This window comes from Hypomesus nipponensis, chromosome 11, assembly GCF_054491055.1.
Source record: "Hypomesus nipponensis isolate SF chromosome 11, ASM5449105v1, whole genome shotgun sequence".
Classification (NCBI taxonomy): Eukaryota; Metazoa; Chordata; class Actinopteri; order Osmeriformes; family Osmeridae; genus Hypomesus; species Hypomesus nipponensis.
Window position 1 is genome coordinate 9,676,931 of NC_140371.1, and position 25,191 is coordinate 9,702,121.

General features: G+C 46.8%; 1 protein-coding gene across 2 annotated transcripts in view; it reads right to left on the reverse strand.

Moving 5' to 3' along the window:
• The window catches only part of lzts2a (leucine zipper, putative tumor suppressor 2a), a 33,926-nt gene that overhangs the window by 7,810 nt on the left and 925 nt on the right, over positions 1 to 25,191 (reverse strand). The window contains exon 2 of one of the 2 annotated variants that reach the window (XM_084667086.1): positions 8,742 to 8,846. The gene's annotated coding sequence lies outside the window, so the exon portion shown is untranslated. Of the gene's footprint in view, positions 1 to 6,179; positions 6,433 to 8,741; positions 8,847 to 25,191 lie in introns of those variants that run through there. The other variant, XM_084667087.1, reaches the window with a different exon arrangement.

Below are 25,191 nucleotides of genomic sequence, written 5' to 3' on the forward strand. Positions count from 1 at the left end.
CCTCTGATTGCGCGTGAACACGCCCCTCTCCCTTTTCCACACCACCCCTCTCCGCATCCAGCCCCACAGCTTTACTTCCTCCATCAGGCCCCATTTTTACTTTGTTTTCTAGATTCCCCCTTTCCATCTTAAATCAGGCCCAATGGAAAAGCGCAACAAAACATTTTAAGGACCAGAAAAGCAAATCAACATGATGATGCCAATGACAGCAAGAATCTGTTTACTGACCATTTTATAAAAGTGGATATTTAATTGGACTTTGGGAATAGGGCTCCTTGCTGACTGTTAGCTGATGAAGAGGGGAGCGGTAATCAAACCAAACCAGGCAACCCCTCCCCAAACAAGATGGAGCACTGGCTCCTCACTAAAGGTGAACACAGGCTTCACTGGGCCTCGGCAGGTTCCCTCTGTCCCTCGTTGACTGTGAGTGGTAGAGACAGGGGATTGGTGGTGGTAGGGGGGACAAGGGGTAGAGGTGGCATTGGGGGCTGTACCAGGAAGTTGCCCTCCTCCCGTCATGTCTACAGAGGCTGTGTGACGACCAGCTACGGGGTAATCTCGTTATGATAAGTCTGTTACTAATGCCGAGATTGCCTGTAAGGAGGAAACCAATTATTCCAGACGGGGATCCCCCAATCCCCCCCCAATCCCCCCCCCCCCCCCATACACACACACACACACAATTCTCCCTGAATTCACGCAAAATCCCAGAGGAGTTCCGGAGTCTCTGCGGGGTTGGGAAGGAGAAAGGGAAAAGTACACAGAGAACAACAAGGGGAATATACCAGGTGCTCCCAATCAGAAGACAAGAAGAGTCCCCCCAACTCTTCAGGGGAGAATGCTCCAGAATGCTAATCCTAATCCTGTTTGGGGAGCACACACCGAGGAAGGATGTGCCCCCTACCCCCTATCCTCCAACCCACTTCTTTGGGAGAATAATATTATTAAATAATATTCCTGTGTATCTACATGTCCATTGACTTCTACTTTAGCATGTCAGATTAAACATCTCATCTCAACAACTCAACATGTTTCAGATGGGCTCAGAAACACAAAAGAGCAAGTAGCTTCTGTAGACAGATGATATTTACTCTTTACAGTTTACAGCTAAAGCTGTATCTGTGTGTATTAATGATGATGATAGACATGAACAGTCTCATTAAGAATGAACTAGAACATTATACCATCTTCTACCTTTTCTTCCTCCTCCTCTCATCCCACTTTCATGCACAGCCTTTTTTTCTTCTCACATCCTCTTCCTCCCTTCCGTCCTTTCCTGTCCTGGATTGTCGCTTCACAGCCCTCCTGCCCCCTTCCTCTCCTGTATTGTCCTCAGTACACACAACTCAGTTTTACAGTCTTAGACTGGTTGCAGACCTGTAGCGCGACCAAAAGAAAACAAAGCCAACCTGAGAAACAAGTGTTTCATTAACCTAACTTTATAGTCGCAAAAAGGTCATAATACAAGAAAAAAAGAAGCTGGGAAAAAAAAACTCTAACTATGAGAGCGAAAAAGGAGAAATTTGTCGGCATATTTATTAGCCTTTCAGACCATAACTAACCACAATGTGGTCAGCCAACCTAGAATCCTGTGTGAAACCTAACTAACTATGGAAGCTCTCATGGTGCATCCTCCTTAAAAGTTAACCGTAAGTGACAGTTGTGGAGAGAACCACAGGAAGGCAACCCAGAGCCTGGGAAGAGGGGATATCGGGAAGGGAGAGAGAGAGAGGGGTAGAGTGAGGGGGAGAGCAAAGGAGAAGGAAAGAGAGGAGGGAGGAGGGACCTCTGTTAGGTGAGTCTGGTCCAGGGATGTTGTAGATGAGTGGGTCCGGTTAGAACCAGTAATCCAGAAGAATGAAGAGAGAGTTCTCTTTGTTTGCATGCACAACACACACACACACACACTCAACATGATGTTGAAAGCGATCAAGCCATGATCAAACCACCAAATATGGACTCCTTTCAACATCCACTCAGTAAAACTATTCACTCACCAACCAACTCAGTAAAACTGTTCACTCACCAACCAAAATCTTGAACAAGCAGAAGATAATTTGCAACTGTTGTAACTGAGACAACTTTATAGTCAAATCCATTCTTTCATGTTGTTCCAAAAGCCCTGAGGTGATTGGAACTCTTATATGGAACTGTCTGCCCATTACTTCTCTGTCACTTACCCCAACCTGGCCTTCAGATCGCAAACCAGTCCATCTTACAGTGTTTGTGCATGTGTGTGTGTGTAAATATACATACCGTAAATGTATGTTGATTGATTCCTCATTAACATACAGTATATGCTAGTTTGGCCACTCATCATTGTATTGCTTGGCACAAGCAAGAAAGGGGTGTTGACCAGCCTTCCAGAACAGTCCTGACAGTCTGTCAGTCAGGCTCCTGACCAAGTCCATTAAAACAGCCTCTCAATGCTGAAACACAGTAAAATCAGTCCCAGAAAGAGAGGATTGCCTGTAGTACAAGAATAATTGGCACCACGCTTCTCTCTCTTCCCCCCTCTCCTCTTTTATAGCCAAATTGTTGCTGTTGCAGACTTTAGCTGTTCTCTCTGTTTAGAGTGGTTGCCATGGTAGTTGAGGCCCCACATTTTTCATGCCCGGGGTGAACCGAGATAAAGAGCGAGAAAGGGTGGGAAAGAAAGAAAGAAAGAAAGAAAAAGTGAGTGAGTGAGCGAGTGAGACAGTGAGAAAGTGAACAAGTGAGTGAGTGGATGAGTGAGTGAGGGGAAGTTGGAGTGAGTAAGAGTGCGTACATGTGTTTGAGCCCGACAGGGGGCAGGTTGGCCATCTTGCATCTCAAAGCATCTGGGCTCCATTACTACCAGACTGTAGAAAGGGCTGACTCCTAGAGCCTTGATACACAGACACACACACACACACACACACACACACACACACACACACACACACACACGGTGAGTCCCAAAGGGGGTTGAGAATCAGATCAGGCAGCAGTTATCCATTGAAATGGGATGCAGCACTAGCCGTCAACAAGACTGAAGAAGAAACACAAACACAGCCAGAAAATGACGGAGCAATGGGAGACAGGAGCTGTCAATCAACTACCTTTGGCTCTGCTAGTACAGTCCTGTGTCTGTAGATGTGTGCTGCTACTATTACCACAGGCATTACACGCTCATGACTAGGTTCCAGAGTTTGACCTGAACGAGCCGAGGCTGTTGAGAAACCACTGGCCCTGTGAGCCCGGTATGGGCAGGAGATGCTTGATTGTCAGTCAACTGGCGAGGGATAAGAAGGTATGGGAGCTATGTGAGGCTGGAAGACCAAGCTGACACACACTCTGGGTCCAGTCAAAATTGGGGATTTTCCAGAGGGTTTTCCGACCACTAATGGTTATTTAGCCGTGGGCAGTGGTCAGACAGGCTGACATGGGAATACTGGGAATACCGGTGGTGGAGACATTGGGCTTAGCTAAGCTACTGTCTGTCTGTCTGTCACCGTGTCTGGCCCAGTCCAGAGTCGGATGTGAGTCCTTGGGTCAAAAACAGACCCTACAATTCAGTGCAACTGGGATTCTTGAATACTTCTGTATAAGAAAGACCTGGTCAATGATTGTCAGTGAGAGAAAGAATCAGAGAGGGGCTGAACTTTTCCCTCCAAAACCTCCCCTCCCCTCCTCTCCTGCTGGTTAGGTTGTATAGACAGTGGAGTGCTATTGTTTCAGGAGTGTTGAGGACCAGCAGAGAGGAAGGACGGTCTGAAAGCAACCTCACTCTGACAGACAGCCACCAGTGGAGAGGAGCTGAGGGAAGATAGCCCAACAAAGCAGCGGCAGCCTGTGCCTGGGGAAAGAAGAACTTCCACACCCAGACTTCATGGAAAATGGCAGGGGCTTTTTCCCCCCATTTACGGCAGCTTAATTTAATTGAGTTGCATACAATTACATGTAGTTGTCTCAATAAACACAAATCGAATTGGCTGTTTGTTTAAAAAACACAGCAATCACAGTTTGATTCAATCACAGTCACACACACACACACACACTTGCTCGCACACACACATACAGTACACGCACACTCTGTCATGAAAGTCGGAGGCAAATTAATTCCACAGCAGCTGTTACATAAGCAGTGACGCCTCTGTCAAACTGTGCCAGTGTGAATGTATAATTTAGAGCCAAGAACGTCGGACACAGACAAGGAGAGAACGCACACACACAAGCTATGTCACTTGAATGGTAAAAACTGGTGAGATTGAGAGAAAAGGGGAAAGAGTGGTGAGGGAAAAAATACACTGATTCAGCACAGTGACCTGAGTTAAGACCAACTCAACTTTAATGATCTCTCTCCATCTCTGTCTCTCTCTTTATCTCTCTTTCTCTCACTCTTCAACTCTCTCCCTCTTTCCATCCCTTTTCTCTCTCTCCCAGGAGTTATATATACTCTCTCTCTACCGGAAGTTATAAATACCTGGAATAACAGTTAGCTGACCAGGTTTAATGGAAATAAAAATGGAAAAACGAAAGGTAAGAGGTGAGAGAGGTGGAGTCAAGAAGAGTACTAATATAGAGACTAATGAATAGCTATCTCTCCCTTCTCCATGGGAGAGGGGCTGGGGGTGAGTGGATTAGGATAAAGTGACGCCCAGGCCTCACCCCATTCCAACACCCCACAACCCCCCACCCCTCTAACACACACACACACACGTCTCCCAGTGACAGCATGACTCAATGGGTCAATGTGGAACAGGTTAGTGGCGACGAGACCTGCAACATGTGACACACGTTTACCTCATCCGTTTTGTTCCAAATGAATGAGGTAACGTCCTGCATGCTCGTCTGTCTGTCTGCCTCTTTCTCTTTGCTTTGACGCCGTCTCTCCCTGTATATCTTTTTCCCAGTCCTTTTTCTCTCTTTTGTTGTTTTACTCTCCTCTTTCCGTCTCTCTCTGTCTCACTTTCTACCTCCCTCCTTCTTTCTCTTTCTCTCACTCTTTTACACTGAATTGTACCTTTTATACAGTCCTCAAATCCCCATTTTCAATTTTCATTTCAAATGCATTTATTTCATTTCACTCATCATACTATGCAGAAAAGTATTTTCCACCCAGTGACCACACTGTCTGGAAACAAACCAAGAAGAGTGATCAGAGTTTCATGACTAGCAGCCATGACAAGGCCTTCGACGTGGCTTTGTCATCAACAAAAACAATGACTACAACCAGTGGAAGGTGACACATCACAATGCCATATGGTTCCTTAGGCTAACTGTTTCTGTGTGTTTGTGGGATGTGTTAGTGTATGTGAGTGTGGAGAGGTCTGATACTGTTTGTGTTTACGTGTGTGAGCACAGAACATTTTGACTAACTTCCATCTTTTGGGCCAGACGGCCAGCTGTCTGACACAGCTTTTCAAACAATTCAAATCAATAATCGTCTAATGAAAAGATTACCCACAATAGCAGATTACAGAACCTGACTTCACCCCAGTACCCCATCCTTGCCTGGCCCAGGCCGGCCCAGCCCAGCTCAGCCTGGCCAATACACCACAGAACACCACAGGCCAAATGCTCCCATGTCTGAGTAAGTAAATTATCCAGGCCTGGGGCTTGATTGCTACCACTCTAACTACATCACCTAACTAAGTTACAAGGCTGACATGATAGAGCCTCCCTTGCCACAGCCCCACACTGATCTGACATCCGTTTGGTCAGACTCTAAAACTGCTTCCAAACAGCTGACTGGAGATCTCTCCTTATTCTTGCATTGTTTCAACAGAGCCAGGATCAGTGAAACTGTCCTGGTACTGATGGTGTGGTACAGTCACTAGGATCAGTTTAGGGCAAACACAATCTAGATTAACACATTTCTCCAGAAGTTTCTAACCTCACGTATGTATAGAAAACACACACACTCGCGCGCCCACACAGGCAAGCACACACACACAGGCAAGCACACACACACAGGCAAGCACACACACACCTTCCAATGGAATCTCAACAGCCTCCAAAAGCCTTTTCTGTCCTAAATTGTTATGCAATTCTGTATTTAAATACTCATTCATGAGATGAGAATGTCATCTCAACTCAGATCAAATAAATCAATGTTAATCAAACATATAAAAAACCCTCACTCACTCAATCACTCTAACTTTGATCCCCCTGTGAACTTAGAATCACACTCACAAACACAAATGGTGACTCACCCCAACGAGAGCCCTGCATCTCTGTCTCTGCTTGCCCGTCCACCCTGAAAATAATTCCTCCAATCCCCCTTGTGAAAAATCAAATCTCTTTCTCCTCTATTTCTCTTCCTTTCTAACTTCCCTCTTTTTCTGTATGTCTGTGTGTTGCTTCTGCGTGAAGAACTTCAACACAGCCGACCACGAGGAGTTGGCATTCCTGCCTTTTCTTCTCCTCTCTGTTCCTCTTAGTTCTTCCTTCCTTCTCCCTGCTTTCTTTCCCCGCTGTCTGTCTTAACACCGCCCTCTCCCCCTATCCCCTCCTCCACTACCCTCCTCCTCTCCTCTCTGCCCAGATCCCCTCCTCCCACACTTTTGTCTGCCGACCCTCTCTGCTTCTCGTTTCTCACTCTCCACACACACTTTCCCTAGCCTCTCTGCTCCCCCTTCTTCTCTTTCTCTCTTTCTCTCTCTTTCCCTCTCTCAGTGTCCCAAACAAAGAATTCTGCTCTTACAGTAGGCTGAAACTAGTTATAACAGAGGAGCAATACACACAAGCACATCCTGAACTCAATCTCCTTTCATACATTCTTGAGTCTGTAAATGTGTGTGTGAGTGTGTGTGTGAGGGCTACAGGCTACAGTAATGGCCTCTCTTCCCCGTCCAATACACAGCAGCTGTGTTTCCTGGTAAATACTAAGATGAGAGTCAATGTTTTACTATCGGAAGAGTTTTAATTTCGGATCAGTAGTAGAGGACAGCAGACAGGGAAATCACTTGATTAACCCTTTGACATGCCATGTAGGGTTACATAACAAATTACACCACTGTGCATAAGCATGCACACACAAACAAACACTGTGTAAGGATCCATCTGTGCAGTAACAGTAAACACAGAGAAAGCTCAGCGCATGAGCAGATATTTTGAGCATCCATCTGTATATATGTGCATCTGTGTGTACCGTAGATGAATGTGTTTGCGCATGCTCATGATGTCTGTGTTCCTTTGCTTAGCTGGATTGGTGCTCCCAAACCCAGGCCCATAGGTTTACTGCTGTCTGCACTTCCACAGAAAAGCAATAATAGTATGAATAAGAGAGAGTAATGCTGGAATACAGAGAAAAGAGGAGAGGCAAGTTTCTATCCCTCCTCCCTCCTGCTCCACCACACACACACACATACACATACACACACACACATGTAGGCACGCCACTCGGCTATTGTATCTGCTAGTGATGTGTGTGTTGAATTAACCTGAATTTCATGGCTTGCCACCCCCCCAGCACTCAAGTTTGCCACCTCTACAAGCTTAAATAACCCACCAGATGCTGAGACTTTGTTTGGTTTGATGTGTATTTATATATATGTGAGTGGGGAGTTTCCATCTCCAACCAGGTAATAACACTCTTCGGGCACCCTGCCTGCAGCCACCCCTGAAAAGAGAGAGGGAGCGAGAGAGCGGGGGTGGGGGGTGGGTGCAGTTCACAGGGCTGGCCAGCACAATGGAAGGATGCAAACTGCAAATCACTCAGGAAGACAACTATTACCAGTGGATTTATGAGACAGGGAGAGCACGCTACACGTGTCGCACAGGCGCACACCGGCAGACCCACACACAAGCAAACACACGGTGTATCCGCACGCACAAAAGAACCCTTTTCAGAGTACATACTCTCTCCCTCTTGCGTGCACACACGGTAAATCTCTGCTGGTGAATGGTGTGTTGCCTGTCCCCTGCCAGCCCATTAACTCCCAGCATGGGAGCCTATACCAACCTCACTATCACACTTATCTCCTCCTTATATTTCCAGCTCTCTGGCTCTCCCCGTTTCTACTGCCTGGCCCAATCCTACAGACTGGAGAGAGGAGGCTGCAATGTTTACGTCCAGGGCTGACTGGCAGTGAGCTGCAGTGATGTGTTGGCCTTAGCCCACAGTGAGGGAAGGGGACAGCTGGGCCTGGGGGAAGGGGGGGCTACAGACCTGAAACTGAGACAGAGTAGAGAACAACAGCTGCTGTGTGGACCACACACCATAACTATCACACACCATAACTACCACACACCAGAACTATCACACACAGAGAAGGCCCGGACTCCATCACAAAAAAAAACCTCCTTTCTTGAAACTGCCCTATTTATACAGTACATCAGCAGATGTCCGAAGAGAAACTGCTTAAAATCCAGTGACCTACCTTTACACCGCTGTTAGCAGGGACTTGGTGGATGTGACAGGATATTCTGACCCCTGCTGGCACACACTGACTGTCGTCCTAAACCTCATCTCAAAAACTGGATACTTCAAAGTCAGGGGCCAAAACTCCCATTTGCATGCAAGTGTGTGTGTGTGTGTGTGTGAGTGTTAGTACATAGCAGCTTGTGTGTGTGTGTGTGATTGAGTAAATGTGTGTGTGTGACCACAGCGGGTCATTTTGAGCTCAGCAGGCAACGCCCGTTCAAACCGTTGATCAATGTATAGTCCTCGGCCAAAGACACACACACACACACATGCACACACCCACACAGGTACTGAGTCAGCAGTTTGGAAGGTCAATCTCATCAGAATAGATGTTGCTGTCTGGTCCTACCTCTCACAGATGCCCGGTCTTCTCCACCTGGAGGTCTGGGGCAGACAGGGCGGGGGCAGACAGCTCTCATCCCCAGATCCTCACTCCTGCCTGGATTCCCCTGACCTGGAAAGACACACAGAGAATCAAGGGGAGGAAATGCACGGCAAAGAACAAGTGCCGAACTGAACTCCTGCACACTTTCTTCCAGGATTCATTTCCCAGCAGTTTCCATTTCAGAGAGAGAAGGGACAGAGGAGAGATGCTGCCCCCGCCTGGATGGTAGAAAAATTGCCAGCTAAATTCAAGTGCCACGGACACTTGCCTGAGTGGGTGTGCAGTCATGCACACGGATATATAATGTAACACACACCTGTATGTGGAGAACACTGAAACTGATGATTCAATGAAATCAACTGATGCTCCAAGGGCTAAATGGAAAAGAGGAAGAGTAGAGATATGAGTCTCAGTGTGTTTGTTTATCTTCCCGATCTTTGGCTTTAGTTACAGTCTTTGCTGTGTGTGTGTGTGTGTGTGTAGGTATGTGGCCTTGCCCGCATCCAAGCACAGAGCAACATTACCCAAGTGGAGGTGGGCCACACACACACACACACAAAGCCCTGACCTTGCTACAGTCAGGGAAGCTTGAGAGAAGACAGAAGAGGAGGAAAACGGGGGGAAAAGGGTGATGGGTGGATTGTGGGACCTACAATCTCCTGTTCCTCTCTTTCTCTCTCCTCCCATTCACCTTCACCTCTGTCTGGCCATCTTGATGGGTCTCTATACATCCTTACTCCTCCTCTGGAGCAAAAAAACAAGGTAATCAATCACCTCTGATAACTGATACAAGAAAGTCAATAACTCTTGCTTTGGCCCCCTCTAGCCTGGGCCCAAGTGTCACACACACACACACACACACACACAACTATTGGTGCTGACTGTATGCCATGACCCTTTTTTAACTGCTGACTTTCAGACAAGTCATTTCAGATGACATGCTCTTTGTTGTACATCCTCTGAGTCTCTCAGGGAGACAGGGACACTGACTGCTGGGCTGGGACAGGTTGACAGCAGGTTTCTGGACAATGTTGCCTATGGACTGCATCAAAGGCCCATTTGAGCATGTTGTACACAAAAAGAGAAGCATCACTGTAATTCTCCTTGTCATGGATGAACGGACAAGGAAAGGATGAGCAAAAGAAGAGCAGCTGGTCTGTCCTTGGGGAGACGGGGTGGTGTGGGTAAATTAATTAAGTGGCAACCCCCCCCCCAGCCCGTTTCATTGATAGAATGGAAAATAAGGGGCATCATTCAGCAAGTGACAGGAGAGGAAGAGGGAGGAGAAGAGGGAAAGTTAAGGAGAGGGGACCAGGGAATGGGCGCGTACAACATGCTGTGTACGCACACGCACACACACACAACCACGCAACAGCCCTGATCTGAGTCACTGGACAGCTTTTGAGTTTTTAATTTTCATAAAACACACGTTTGAAGAAATACCACCTGATCCCTGTTGCCGCACTGATCTGCACTGGACACACACACACACACACACACACCAGAGTCTCTAATCAGGATATGACATGTCACCCAGCACACTGCGCTTACGTAAACCCTTCCGCAAACAGATTAGATTGGGTTAATCTGTTAGATTAGTGTTAGATAGATTATTGCCATAACGGTGTATGTCCTCACCACAGGGGCAATACACTATTTGACTCCTACCATAACACCATGACTTAGGGACACTTGTTAAGACAGAATTGCCATCAACCCGGCCAGAATCAGTTGTTATTAAATACTACAATCTACCATCTGTCTCCTGCTTTCATCCCTCCATTTTTCCCAACCTCTCCATCAATGAGCCTGAACAGATGAGAGAAGGATGAAGTAGGGGTGGGGGACAGGTGGAGGGGAGAAAGTCCAGTACCACAACTTGCAATTGGCTATATTGTCCACTGGGGAGTAAGAGGTCTAGTTATCCATCTTTCACGCCCCCCCCCCCCCCCCCCCCCTTGGACACACACACACTGCCGTGGCTAAAACAGCGTGAAGGTTAGCCGGCGAGTCTGTGGAGGAAGGGAGGGTAGAAGACAAGTGCCACTTACATAACTGACTTGTAGTTCCACAGAAGAGACTAGAACATGGTCCATCTGAGCCCAGTCAGCTTCCCAGTCTGATTTCCTTCCCAGCAGCTCCTGGTGGGGCTGCTAACAAGTTCATGCAATTTCTATGTACTCCTCATTCCGCTTTGGTAGTCATTAGCTAAAATCCCTGCTCCACTGCCATATTCACCGTTACGAAGGCTTCTGCCGCCGCCGTTTTCTAAGAAATGGAAAGCGGCTTTGTTGCCATAATACGCCTCTGTGTGATGCTTGGCCCACTTTCCACCCCGCTTTCATTGTGCAAGCACCCATACATAAAACATGATTTGCTGCATCAATTTTCTGACTTTTATTCAAAGGGGGATTTGGTGGCACACATTAGAGCTGGGGAAAAACAGAGCCAAAAGAAAGGCTCTCACTCTGAATCTTCTCTCTCTCTCTCAAGGCTAAACAGAGAGAGGAAGATACACAGGGAGGGAGAGAGAGAGAGAGAGGGATAGAGAGAGAGACAATGAGATAACATATTAATCACTGACCCGTGGACTTTCAACAGAAGACAAATAGCTGTGATTAATTACCCTCATTCTTCTTATAGGTCAAAAGAACCCCAATGGGGACTTGTGTTTGCGGCACTGATATGTCTATCCAATGAATGTGTTAGAGGTATGGGATGGAGGGATCCATTCTTGTTGATGCCTGAAAAGCCTGGTAGATCTGCCACACTCTCCTAGAGGGCATATCACCTCATCCACATTGGATGGATGTTTTGAAACCATTGTAAAAACAAAACAAATTGGAATATTCACATCCAATAAAAAAGGTTAAACATGTATTTTCATTATTTCACACAGTAAAGACAACCAAGATGTGTTCTCACATCCCAAAATACTGTATATAGCAGTGACAGAGCCTTGTTATGCACTCTGTTATTCGTCTCTGCAAGATCTTTCAGCCAGGTGGTCTCGAGAGCGAGGGATCTTTTTACAACAGAGACCTGGGGAGAATGACCTCATCATCTCCTCAGCCCTATAATCTCCCTGGGGTCCACATGTGATCGATCATTTGTCCTCTCCGCTCCCCTCTCTGCTCTGCTCACTTCTTCGGTCCTCTTCTCTTGTCTGCTCCGCTCCCCATTTTCCTCTTCTCTTCTCCCCTCCCCTCGCCTGGATAATGTGTCTTAAGCTCAGTCAAAAGTTCCTCTTAATATCTCCAGCTCTCCCCCTTTCTCCCTGCCACTCCCAGGCATGGCCAGATGAGAGAAGATAAGAGGAGATCAGATAAGAGAGATAAGAGATGCAACTAAGCCTCAGCATGCCCCTCAGCATTCCCCTGTGCCATGGGGAGGTAAATGACTAGAGGAGGGAAGAGAAGCAGCAGAAAGGAAAGGAGAAAGGGAGAAAGCAGAGGACACCGTACAGCAACTATATTCGGTATCCTCAGGTTCCCGTCTCTCATCTCGATGGACTCTCTCCAGCTTTATTATGCATCTGTTGTAGCGGCCGTGGTTGATGACTCTTTAAGAATTCACTGGCGGGAGAGGGAATATTTTCTTCTGGTTATGCATACCACAGACACTGTACTCTTCCCCACCGAGTTCTGCAGCGGAATGTGAGGAGGAAAGACGCTATGGGAGCAGCAGCTGTCTGAGGCGTCTCTGCCTGCCAGGCACTACAGAAGCCTCCCCTTCCCCCCTCCCACCTCTATTTGCAACAATTTCCTTTCATAAGTGAGCATTCAAACGCACGCTCTCTCCCCAAACCTGACCCTTCCTCCCTCATTCTCACGGAAACATTCTCAGTCTGTTTATTTTTCCCTTTTTCTCCCTTTCCGTCGCTTTCTTGCCCCTCTTTTTCGGTTTCTACATCTCCATTTCCCCCTCTTTCTCTCTATATCACCCCCTGTCCCTCTCTGTCTTGCTTTTTCACTCTCTCTCAGCAGTGGAGTGTCTGAGAGACTTGCAGACATGCCTTGGGAGCCAAACTGACAGGTCGAGATTTCCAGATCTCCCAGACAGCATCTGATCTGAAGATGCGTCACCCCACTACTCCCCGTCTCTGACTAGATTGAACGTACGCGGCTTTTCTGGTAACAATTCACAGAAGAAGGGCTCTGGAAATGCACCCTCCCATCTACAAGCCCTGTCGCACTGAGGGAAACAGGAAACAGCCTAATTACACCAGGAGGCAGGTGGAGACAGACATTGCTATTTCTGCTGTTTTTAGAACCGTGGGGGAATGTGATGGATCGGGGGGCACAAGGTGTCAAGGTCACAGGTGACAAGGTCTGTGAGAGGCTGTGAGAGGCTGGACGAGTCATGACTGAGTTTGGTCGGCTATGAGACCTGATGAGGGACTGTGTTTTGGGCAGAGGAAGTGGGAGGGAGGGAGGGAGGGAGGGATGGATGGAGGGAGGGAAAGAATGAAAAAGAAGAGAAGAAAGAGAAAGGAAACATAAAATTAATGTGGCAAATTAGGCAAATACAATTGACTTGAGGATAAGAGTCCAATTTGTGTTTCTACCTCGCGTTCTAAAACTATCCATCTCCTTTGTGCTTTCCTGTGCAAGGTGACCTGAGCAAGGTGTGTGTTTTTGAGCGTGTGCATGTGACCTCTGCATTGGTTACAGTGAGTTTGTTATTCCAGCATTACGAGCCAGAAACAGGAACAATCAAGGTTCTGTACAACCCAGAGTATGTTCCATGAATCACCAGAGCTCCTATTGCTGACAGAAAATCACTAACTGCAAAACCTCAACTGTACTGGAAGGCAGGTTTGCCCCAAAACAGAAAGTAAAGAAGGGTAGGTAGAGGTAGAGAGAGAGAGAGGTAGAAAGAGAGAGGTAGAGAGAGAGAGAGAGAGAGAGAGAGAGAGAGAGAGAGAGAGAGAGAGAGAGAGAGAGAGAGAGAGAGAGAGAGAGAGGAGGTGGGTGCAGTTCACAGGGCAAACGTCGGACACCAAACGCATTATTTGCTACAACAAAAGTTGGTTTTCAAACCAGGCTACTGGATAAGCTAGAAATGTCCTGCCTGTACATAAGATCAGGTGATTGTCAGAGTATGTGTGCATGTGTGTGCGTGTGTGAGAAAGGGTGGATGTAGTCACCACCACCCTCGGCAAGGACAACAAACAAGGGCGGTGAAGTCCTCAGTTACACTGGCTGAGAGTAGAGCACGTCGATGTGTATGTACTGAATGTACATAGGCTTCAAAGTTTTCACTGTTTTGTTGGGGGTCAGGTGGCTGGTCAGTTAGGGAGTTGGGCTATTAATCAGAAGGTCGTTGGTTCGATTCCCGGCCATGCCAAAGGATGTTGTGTCCTTGGGCAAGGCACTTCACCTTAATTTCCTCGGGGAGAATGTCTCTGTATTTACTGTATGTCGCTCTGGATATGAGCGTCTGTTAAATGACTGAATGTAAAATATTTGCACCTAACTTTTAGCACACTGTAAATTCAATTATAAATTGAGAAAATTGCCAATTTCACCCCAGTAATTTTAACTCAATTATCCATAATGACAAAGTGAAAACATGTTTCGAAATATTTGCAAATGTATACAAATCTAAAACTGAAATTTCTAATTGAATTAAGTATTCATACCCTTACTACAGCACTTTGTAGAAGCCCCATTGGCAGCAAATACAGCTGCAAGTCTTCTTCAGCATGTCTCCATATGGGCATACCTGGATATGGGAAGTTCATCCCCTTCCTGGCAGATCCTCTCAAGATCCATCAGATTAAATGGGAGGCATCTGTGAACTGCTATCTTCAAGTCTCTCCACAGATCGTCAAAGACTTGCCCCAAAGCCACTCCACTGATGTTCTGGCTGTGTGCTTCAGGTCATTGTTGTGCTGAAAGGTGAACCGTGGCACCAGTATGAGGTCTTGTGCACTCTAGAGCAGGCTTTCTTCAAGGGCCTTTCCGTTTTTTGGAGGTATTCATCCTTCCCTCAATTCTAAACAGTCTCCATGTCCCTGCCACTGAGAAGCCCCCCCCATAGTAGGCGCTGCCCCCTCCTAGTAACAGTATTAGTCAGGTGACGAGCAGTGCCTGGTGTTCGCCAAACATAATGCTTAGAGTTCTGCCCAAAAAGTTCTGGGCTGGTTTTACCCAGAGCATAATTGTATTTATTCTCTCAGAGATATTCAAATGCCATGTGGCAAACACAAAGTGGGCTGTCATGTGTCTTTTACTCAAGAGTGGCTTTTGTCTGTCCCCTGGAGGACCTGACGGAGGGAGAGTGCTGAGATCTTTCCCCCCATCTCAAGAGAGGACTGCTGAGGCTCTCAGAGTGACAGTTGGGTCTTGGTTACCTCCCTGACCGAAGCCCTTCTTGCTCAGTCAGTATAGTCAGATGGCCACGAAGTGCTGTTGATTCCAAACGACTTCCTTTTCACAATTATTGAGGCCACTGTGCTTTTGGGAACACTCAAAGCTTTAGAAATGTTTATACCATTGCCCTGATCTATGCCTTGCCACAATGTTGTCATGGAGGTCTATAGAGAGTTCTTTGTACTTCATGGCATGGTACTAAAAATAAATATTTGATCCATTTACAATTGAATCCAAAACACTTAAGGGGTCATAATACTGTCTGATGCCACTGTATATACTGCTGTATGTGTATATGTGTGTGTGTGTGTACTGTATATGTGTATGTACGTATGTGAGAGTGCATATTTCCACATGCATGTGTGGGTCTTAAATTAGGATGTGCAGAAATGTGTGTTGCTGCGTGAGTAATTTATGTACATGATTAAAAGGGTAAAAAAAAAAAACTGTCTGAAGCACAAACACATCATTAGTCGACCCCGCGGAGTTACATAAGTGTGGCGTCTGTTGTCTGCAGCTCATCCCGTGAGCCTGAGTTAGGGTTGGAGCGCAACACCTTCACAAACATCCATCTGAGAAGACAATCCCTTCTTCCACTGAACTAAATGGAGAGAAGGCAGGAGATGGGTATGGCGTTCCACTCAGTCACACGTTACACCCTGACTTAAGCCAGAGGACAAGATTGACTCACATACTCAGTCAATCACATCTGTGTGTGTTCGGTGTCCTTATGTTCAAAAGCATGCACACAAACAAACACATTCTCACACACACAAAAAACAGTCACTTAGATAGGTGAGTGTATAATTCTTTAACCACTCCATGGCAAAGGACAGTGTTCCCAGGTTTGCATGACAGCCTGTGTTTACTGCTCGAGGGAGTGTGTGTGTGTGTGTGTGTGTGTGTGTGTGTGGAGCTGATGGGGAATGACATGGGGACTGACATTGATGCTGAGCTGTGCTGGGCCAGGCAGTAGAGGCCAACAGCAGGCTGTGCTATAAATATCTCTCCCTGCCCCCATCTATCTCTCCTTTCTCCATTTTCTCTCTTTCTTTTCCAATCCACTCCCGACAGTAGTACTCATCCCTTCCTGCTCTGTCTCTCACTCTTTCACCCTTCTACTCTGTGTTTCATCTCAATCTGCCCTCGTTTATCCCTTCTTCTCTGTGTCCTAGTCTTACCTGTCACTCTCTCTCTCTCCCCCCCCCCCCCATTATCCCTGTCTTCATTCATCACTCCCATTTCCTTGTTCTGTTGATCTCTCTTCTGATCTCAGATTTTTGGGGGCAAACCCCATTGTTCCCTCTCTCCCTCCCTCTCCCTGTCTTGTGGTCTCCAATTTTCTTTTTCCCTTACTCTTTGTCTCTCTGTCGCTCCATCCAGTCTCACAGACGTCTCATCCCAACGAGAACAAACAAACACACAAGGAAGCCTGAATAGCAATTAGGCCAGCCACAGAGGGAGAGAGTGTTTTAGGGGAAAGTTGGAGTGGGAGGGGGAGAGGGGGGCCATTATGTAAGTGAAACTAATCCCTTAGAATTGCAGCAGACAGAGAGAGAGGGAAAGAAAGAGAGAGGACCACGCTCCCTCCATCCTATCCTCCCTCACCCCCATCCCTCTCTCCGTCTGTCGGTATCACAGGGAGCAGTATAGCAGTTGGGGCCACCGGGGGTGCCACTGAGGTGTAGCCCGCTGCCGCCTCTGACTGGAATGCTCTGCCAAAACACCTCAAACTGGACAAATTCATTTCCATCCCTGCCTTCAAAGAATTTCCATTTCACTCATCCTCACCGAGTTCTGTAAATGCTTTCTCACCTTTTAACCCCTCCCCTCAGTATCTTGTTGTCCTATTCATCCCCATGGTTTGTCTTTATTGTCTGTTGCCATCTGCCTTGTTTGTCCCTACTGTTGTACCTATGTTGCCTGCTATGTTTTCTCACCCGCCTGTATCCTTTGTTCATACCTGCCAGTGTCAGTCTATGTCTTGATTGTGGTTGTTGTTTGTGTAAATGTGTGGTGGTTGTTTGTGTAAAGAATCTTTGTCTTACTTTGTGCTTTTATTGTTGTTATCCCCTCTGACTCCTTATACTACTAATGCCCTGTTTTGCTAACCTGCTCGTTTTTTGTTGTTGATTATTTGCTTTTTTCTGTGTCTGTACAGCTGTAATTGTGTGCTTTTTAACCTGATTGTTCTTTCATAGCCCCCTTCCCCTCTACCTCAAAAAACTGGTGCTTTTTGCCAGGCCATCGCTGTAAATAAGAAATTGTTCTTAATGATTCTGCCTGGTTAAATAAATGTTAAATTAAAATTAAACTAGAGAGGGTACAATTTCTGGGGAAATTGTAGGGTGTGCTTGCTTGCATTAAAATGCATAGCCTACTTATTATTTATAAAGATTACACAGATTTAAAAGCATATTTCTTCTGCTCATTTACAACTCAAAATACTAAGAGTGAAGAGTAGAATTAAATAGTCGTCTTTTAATTTCCCCTGCAAGAGGTAATGGTGATCAGCAACCTCATAGTTGAACCTCATCAAAACTAATACATTTGGCAGACCGGTGTAAAAATTGACCTAATCTCTATGACTTAAACGTCATTGTAAGTTTTTCCCTTCTAGTGATATTGTCAGGCATTTAGCCTACTCATATTGCATTCATTCATTAATAAAGAACCCCCTTTGAAGCTTATTTTAACAACAAAGTTACCAGCAGTAGCTATCTCAGATTGAATCGTAGTAAATAGTACCATCTGCTAACTGAAAATATGCCCCCAAAAACGTAACATTTATCTAGGGGAAAATGTCAGTGGTAGCGATCATTGTCAGTAACAAGGCCAAATGCGATATAGCCCTGCAGTGTGGAGAAGCTGCCCCGGTAAATTGTAGGCTACAACTACTACCAGACTGTCTTGGTAGCGATTGGGTTGGTTGAATTCGATTTAACGTTACTTCAGTTGTACGGACTAGGCTGAAATGAATTATTTTCATGAACCGACTGAAGTTTAGGCTGTGGCAATGTTCAGGTTAGTAGTCACTAGTCAGATAATTTCACTTATTGAAAGACTTCTGATTTAAGTAAGGCCCTTACTAAGGGTAGTGCCGCCGTATGACTTCCTACATAGGCTACTGTAAACAGTTGTGGAGATGTTTTTTTTAGCTACTAGACTATGCTACAGTCAGCGTTGCAGTGGGCTACACTGGTTTGAAACCACAGGTAATGATAATTTCACCAACAAATCGAACAAAAAATGTATTAGTGAGGAATGTTTATTTTAACGATTGAAAACAGATGCATCTTAGACTGCTGTAGTATGTGTTGCCCGGGCAACAGAGGCTAATGTCATGATGCTAATGCTTCAGTGAAATAGTAGACTACTGTTTCCGAAAGTAGATGTAACTACTTCCTTATATCAGCTTATATTGTACATTACACTTCACAATTGTGTTTCATATCACAAAGTAAAATGAGTAAATAGTTATCACCCTGGCCTCTTTGCTTGTGGTGTTTCTGCAGCTCCCTTGCAGTTAAGCAGTTAGCCTACCTATCTACCAGAAGTTAACGAGCTGCTGAACTAATGTTCTGCTAGAGGTAGTCACGCGATATTTCGTGATGTTAGTGACGTCAGTAGCGTCAGTGATTGTGGCTAGCAAGTTAGCCACCGTTGGCTTCACTTTTGCCACAAAAACTTAATTAAAACCTAAACCGTGCAACGGAACATAAATCCGAATAGAACCAACGCAATTGAGACCAAGACGAACCTTTTTACATTGATGTCTATATAGTCCAAATATTGAGGCATCCTTAGGGGGGCGAAAAACAATAAATAATAAGAATATATATGTGAGATTAAAATGGTTTGTGCTCGCCGAAGGCAAGCACACCCCAATTAAAAAGTAGACAAGATGAGCCTCATAGGGATGATCCAGCTGTGGTCATGGGGGAATCTCTGCTATGTGACTACAAAACTGTAGTAAATACGGTTACAGGCCAGACAGTCTGAGCCTCTTCCCTTTGCCCCAATACAAAAACATCTCACCGCGATTAGATCTGATTTCCCATAGTGTAGTTATATAACCAAAACAAACCAGAAGGGAGCGGAAATGAAACAACATGAATTCTTGTTGTTGGCACCCCATACATTCACTTACTCAACTAAGACATTGACCCAATGGTTGAGTCCCACCCCTGAACTTAGTTGACCCGCCACCCCCCTCCCCAAGACTCCCAGATGGAACCAACCAAATTCCCCTCTATCCAAGCCACTAGGCCCCTCTTTCCTCCTCCTCTATGCCAGTCTGACCTTTTACCCCAGCCACCTCCTACTGCCTCCCATCCACTTCACCATCACCCAAACACCCCAGGTCCCCACGACCCACACACCCCTCCTCCGCCCTCCCAGACAGGACAGGACGCTCTATTAAACTTTGACCTACTTCTGCATGCTCCCTGTCTGGTGGGGGGGGGGGGGGGACGACGCCAGGCCAGAGGGTCTCAGCCAAACGACCCCCAAACAAACACACCCGTAACTGTCTGCGGTGGGTGAATCTGTTCAAAGGAGCCCTTGGACAGTAAAGACAGTAAAGACCCATTATAAGGATATGGCCCCAGTGTTTAAGGTGATTCGTGTACCAATCCAACACTGTGCAGACACAACACTTTGACAAGAACCAACACAGGATTGTGTGAACTATATCCTTCAACGTGACCTCTGTTACTCACACTACCCCACCAACACACACCAACATGCACAGACACCCACTCAAAGACACACATAACGCCTATACTAGTTTACCACACGCAGGCGTGGATTTCAGATTTCTGCTGATCCGACACAAGAGGAGTACTCTGACTGCACACATCTTCCTCAGTCCTCCCTCCTTCTCAAATCTCTCAGTCTCACCCTCCATCCCTCCATCCCTCCCTCTCCCTCTCCCTCCTGAGAAAGCTCCCTCAGCAGATCAGCGCAATCCTCCTGAACCAATCCTCTTCACAAAAATACAGAGCAGACAAAGAAACACAAAACACAAAAGCAGAAAGACCACAGTGAGGCTGGTCAGTGTTTGACTGGAGCCGTATGGTACAGTAGGCTCTCTCCTCTCCTGAAGAATATGTTCCTCCACTGAAGGCAAGTTCGGGGACAACGATTAGCATCCAGTTGTTTCCACAGGCCAGTGGCAATGTCAGGGTTCAGTATGCTCTATACAGACTCAATGTGCTTGTGTGCGTGCATGCGTGTGTGTGAGTATGTCACAGAGAGAGCGATGCTGGGTTGTTATGAGAAAGAACATCTGTCTGTAATTAAAGGAGGGTAGGATCAATCCCACAGACTCACGAAACAGAGACATTGGGTGCCCTCCCTCCCTCCCTCCCACACACACACACACACACACACACACACACACACACACACACACACACACACACACACACACACACACACACACACACACACACACACACACACACACACACACACACCGATCCAACCACAATGAGTGTGCTATTTGCAGCTGGGTTTCTGAGAGACCTGTCATGGGAGAGCTCTGAGTGTCAGCTGATGCCAGAAGGAGAGAGGGGGCACACCAGCTCCCCCCCCCCCCCCCCCCCCCCGAGTAGGTGGCTGAAACGCCCTGTGTGGTTCCACAATCAGTCTGCTATCTATCTTTTACGCAGCTCTCTCTTTCAATCAATAACTCCCACTTTGCTTCCCCTCAGTGGCACAAATCAGTTTGCCAATAAGCAAATCAACAAAGAGTTTCATCAATAGCTTGGACACTTGCGTTGAGGCAAATGTTGCGTGTCGTGGAATTCTGTTCGAATGTTTCCACCGACGGTTTGCAGTGTTCTACGAATTCTTGGTTTGGTCAATATTCTAGGAATAGCAAAGTCGGCAGGCAGGACATTCCCATCTCAGCTACAGGGTTCCCCAGGCAGAGACGTAGGGGGCCCATCATCACCCGACCCCCAACACACTGACACATCCGACAGGAAACAGGGCCGGTTCCAAACGTCCCAGGAGAGAATCTGAGCAACTGTCGTAAATCAATTTAGCACCTGGGATCAGTGAAGGAGCTATCTGTTTATAGGGGTTATTGTGTGTGTGTGTGCATGTATGTATGGTTGGTCTGCTGTGTCAGCACTAACTCCATTCCAGCCCCATACATCAGGCCAGTGACAAACCTGAAGTGACACATTGTAACATACAAGGCCCCTCTAAGAAAGATGGGGGTTATTCCCAAAATGTATGCAGAGATGGAGGGACAGATGGATGGGAACGGACAGAGGTGTGGGTATAGATTTATTCCTATTGTGTGTGTGGAGAAGGTTTCCTCTTCAAGCAGAATCTTCTGTTGAAATTCAACACCGCTTGTTTTCAATGGAATTTTGGCCTACCTTCATCTCCTGACTGTTGAGAGTTGCCCCAAAGCACTTTATAATGCAAGTGTCAAACCAAACATTTGATTGATAGGCTTGATGGTGCTGTTGCCAGACAGTGAAGCCCATCTTGCCTGCTAATGTCCATTAAACATGGGTCTACTCCCATTGATTCTAGCTCTTCTTACAGGCTGTAATGGCTTTAGAGCTTATCTGGGCTATTGGATTGCAACTACTACCTTATAGAGCTGCAGCCCATTGACACCGAGACCCCAGACCTGCTCACAGGTCACAGGGGGAAACAGGACCTGGGTCTCTCTGTCTCCAGTTGTTTAGCTTGGGGGGAGTTGGAGTTGTGAGGCCAAGAGACAGAGAACTGATGGCAGAACTGCTATCTCTCTGACCCTCCTCCACATGGTATCACCTGCAGACTGGGAGATTGAAAGTTTTGGAGGCTGGGAGGATAGGGGCCTGGGAGGCTGGGAGGAACTCGGCTGAGTTCTGAATCACCACATTCCTGACCTAACCCAGTGTTTACCTTCCTAACACCAGGGAGAGGTAGAGGTCAGAGCACACTTAGCCAAGCACCAATTACAGCTCTACAAAGCAAGTAGAGAATCACACCGTGTGTGTGTGTGTGTGTGTGTGTGAAAGCCCCTCCACAGCAGGGGTAGAAGAGAAGCTTTCAGTTAGCCTCACTAACACACACACACACACACACACACACACACACACACACACACACACACACACACACACACACACACACACACACACACACACACACACACACACACACTGAAATGGGTACTGGAATAAAAAACTCCTTAACAAATCGACTTGAGACTTTACTCAGCTTTATATCGTAATATCCATGTCCCTATGCCCCCATACCATAGATAGTATGGGGGCATAGGGACATGGATATTACGATATAAAGCTGAGTTAAATTAAGTATCGGGTGTAGACCTCCTGCCCTCCAATGAGACAGGGGTCATACACTCAACCTGTCATTCAATCTGTCGCAGATCTTCATCCCTGAAATGAATCAGGGAGAAAATGAAAGATAAAACCATGACAAGATATCAGCTCATCTGTCCGAGTGAATTGATTCCCTCTGTGGAATATAAATGGCCCTGAGCCCCTGAACCCTAACACACACACAAACGCATGCACCCACACACTCACCCCATGCATACCCCCTCCTCCTATACACACACACACACACACACACGAGAACACACATGTATGTACACAAATGGTAAAAACATAAGATCATGACTTCCCAGAGGAAGGGATATACTCAGATTCATTAGAAGGCTCCCTCAGCCCCTTTGTACAATCATCCAATCTACAAAAATGTCTTCACAAGGAACACACGTGGATCTGCTTCATGTGGAGACTAGGAAAGGATGGCTCTCTCAGTGTTCGATGATAACACGCACACTATTAGAATAGGGTCTCAACTTCAGTAGTTCAGAGACCAAAGGCTGGGTCACGTTCAACACACACCTGTCCCTTCTTAAGCAACATCCATGGCCCCAAGCCATAGTTTCCTCATAAAGGTGCTCAGCATTCCATGCTGCCTGCAGTATGTTCAGACCAACATGGCTGAGCTTTTGAACCATGCTCCATTGAATGCTCCTGCCCACATGACGCTTCAGTCAACCCCAGGAAGCTAAACAAGCTGCTGTTTTTGAACGTTTGAAACGTTTACTGGGAAGGGGTCCAAGGGAAACAGACATAGAAGCGTTCACGTTGTACTCGTTGCTAAACTTGGCTGCATAGCTATCAAAAGCACAGCGGCCATCACTTAGACCATGTTCTCTCTCTCGCTTTGTCACTCGCGATTGGAGTCACACGTTGTCACCCTCTGGCTGGCTCTGCTATCTGCTACTGTATGCATGTGAAGGAGGCATGTGACACAAGAATGATCACCCGGTAACAGCTTCCCCCCCCCCCACACACACACCACAACCTCTTTCCATCTGAGATAGTCTGACAGCTTGGTTCACACTGCAGCCTACATCTCCTCCTGTATTTCTCCTTCCCTTTGCCTCACTTCCTTTCTTACCCCCCCTCCTATCCTCATCCCTCTCTCACCCAGAGGTCTGGTGACAGGGCTGGGTGATGTAAACTCTCAGTGATTGAGTTGTTATGTTCCAGTTCACTAACACAACGCCCCAAAACTGCATTGAGCAAGTTTATGAGAACGTACACATAAAAAGTAGGAAACGCATAGAGGGTTAGGCGAAATGTGAGAGAGAGAGAGAGAGAGAGAGAGAGAGAGAGAGAGAGAGAGTCAGAGTCAGAGTGAGAGAGGCAGAGTGAGAGTGAGAGTGAGAGAGGCAGGCAGGGATAGACGTTTGCTAATCAAACAAATACAGTGAAACGTAAAACAGAAACACACGTGTGCACCAACATGACTCATTTGCAGAGCGTGTTCATCACCTCAGGCGAGAGGTACAGTCAAGCGATCCCCAGGCAAGCCCGTTCTCTCTGCCTTTTATCTCCCCCCATAGGGATTATTTATGATTCAATCAGGCCACAAGCGTTTCCAATTCAACTCAAAGCTGGCCTGTATATTAAAGTATGCCTTACAAAGCATAAAACAAAAATGTCTCTTTATGGTTGTCAGAAGTTCCCCCTCTCCGCGCTCACTCTTCATTTTCGCTTCTTCCTTTTAATGTATCGTCTCCCCTGCTCCCTTTCTGCCTCTTCTTTCTTCTACTTCCTTCTGGCCACTGTTTTTCTTTTCTCACTCAGTTTGATGCGACAGGCTGAGACACATAGAAACAACTGGAGACGGCATTAGGGGTAGACGGAGTAAAAATTCCTGGCAAGGATTTTAGAATAGTTATATTGAAATGTGAGTGTGTTCCCATGGCATTGGACTGCCATTTCCCAGAACCCCCCCCCCCCCAACCACCACACACACACTGAAACAGCTGTGTAGAGACTGTCACACAAACACACACACACACCCTCAGACATACATATTCAACTGACGTGGCCACAGCGCCGTTGGAGGTACACTCGCCCGACGTTCGTCCGCACCTGCAGACATCCCAAGTCTTCCGGAAGTTCCGGGAGTCTCCCGCATTTTAATAGCGGCTCCTTGAGGCCCGCAGATGCTATACAATCTCCTTGAAATCGGAGATTTTGTATTTAGAGCGAGACACTGTCCAATGGTCATTTCTGGTAGATAAAGGTGCATATCGCGGGTCCTGATTGCGTCTGATTGGGGGGAGGGGGGGGGGGTGTACGGGCTGGTTGAGGGGGTCCATCATGCGTCCGGATTGCGCCCCGGGGGGGGGGGGGAGCCACCGCCACCACCTCCCGGAAATGAGTTGGGATGCAGGTTGGGATGTCTGCACCTGGGTTCGAACCCACCACCTCCGACATCTCAAGAGCGATCACTACCAGCTACGCTAACAAAAAGCTAGCGATTCACTGGCAAGGGTGGCCTGTATACACACATGAGGAGTGAGTTTTACCGATCTACACCGCGGCTACACATCCCAGGTGTCATTGTGTCGCTTATCAGTTTGCTTCCTCCCTCCGTTGACCGCTCCATTAAGTCAATCTTAGGATCTGACTCACGACCACAACAAACCACCTCTTGTAATCGCTGCTTTGGCCAGGTACACCACTGAAATG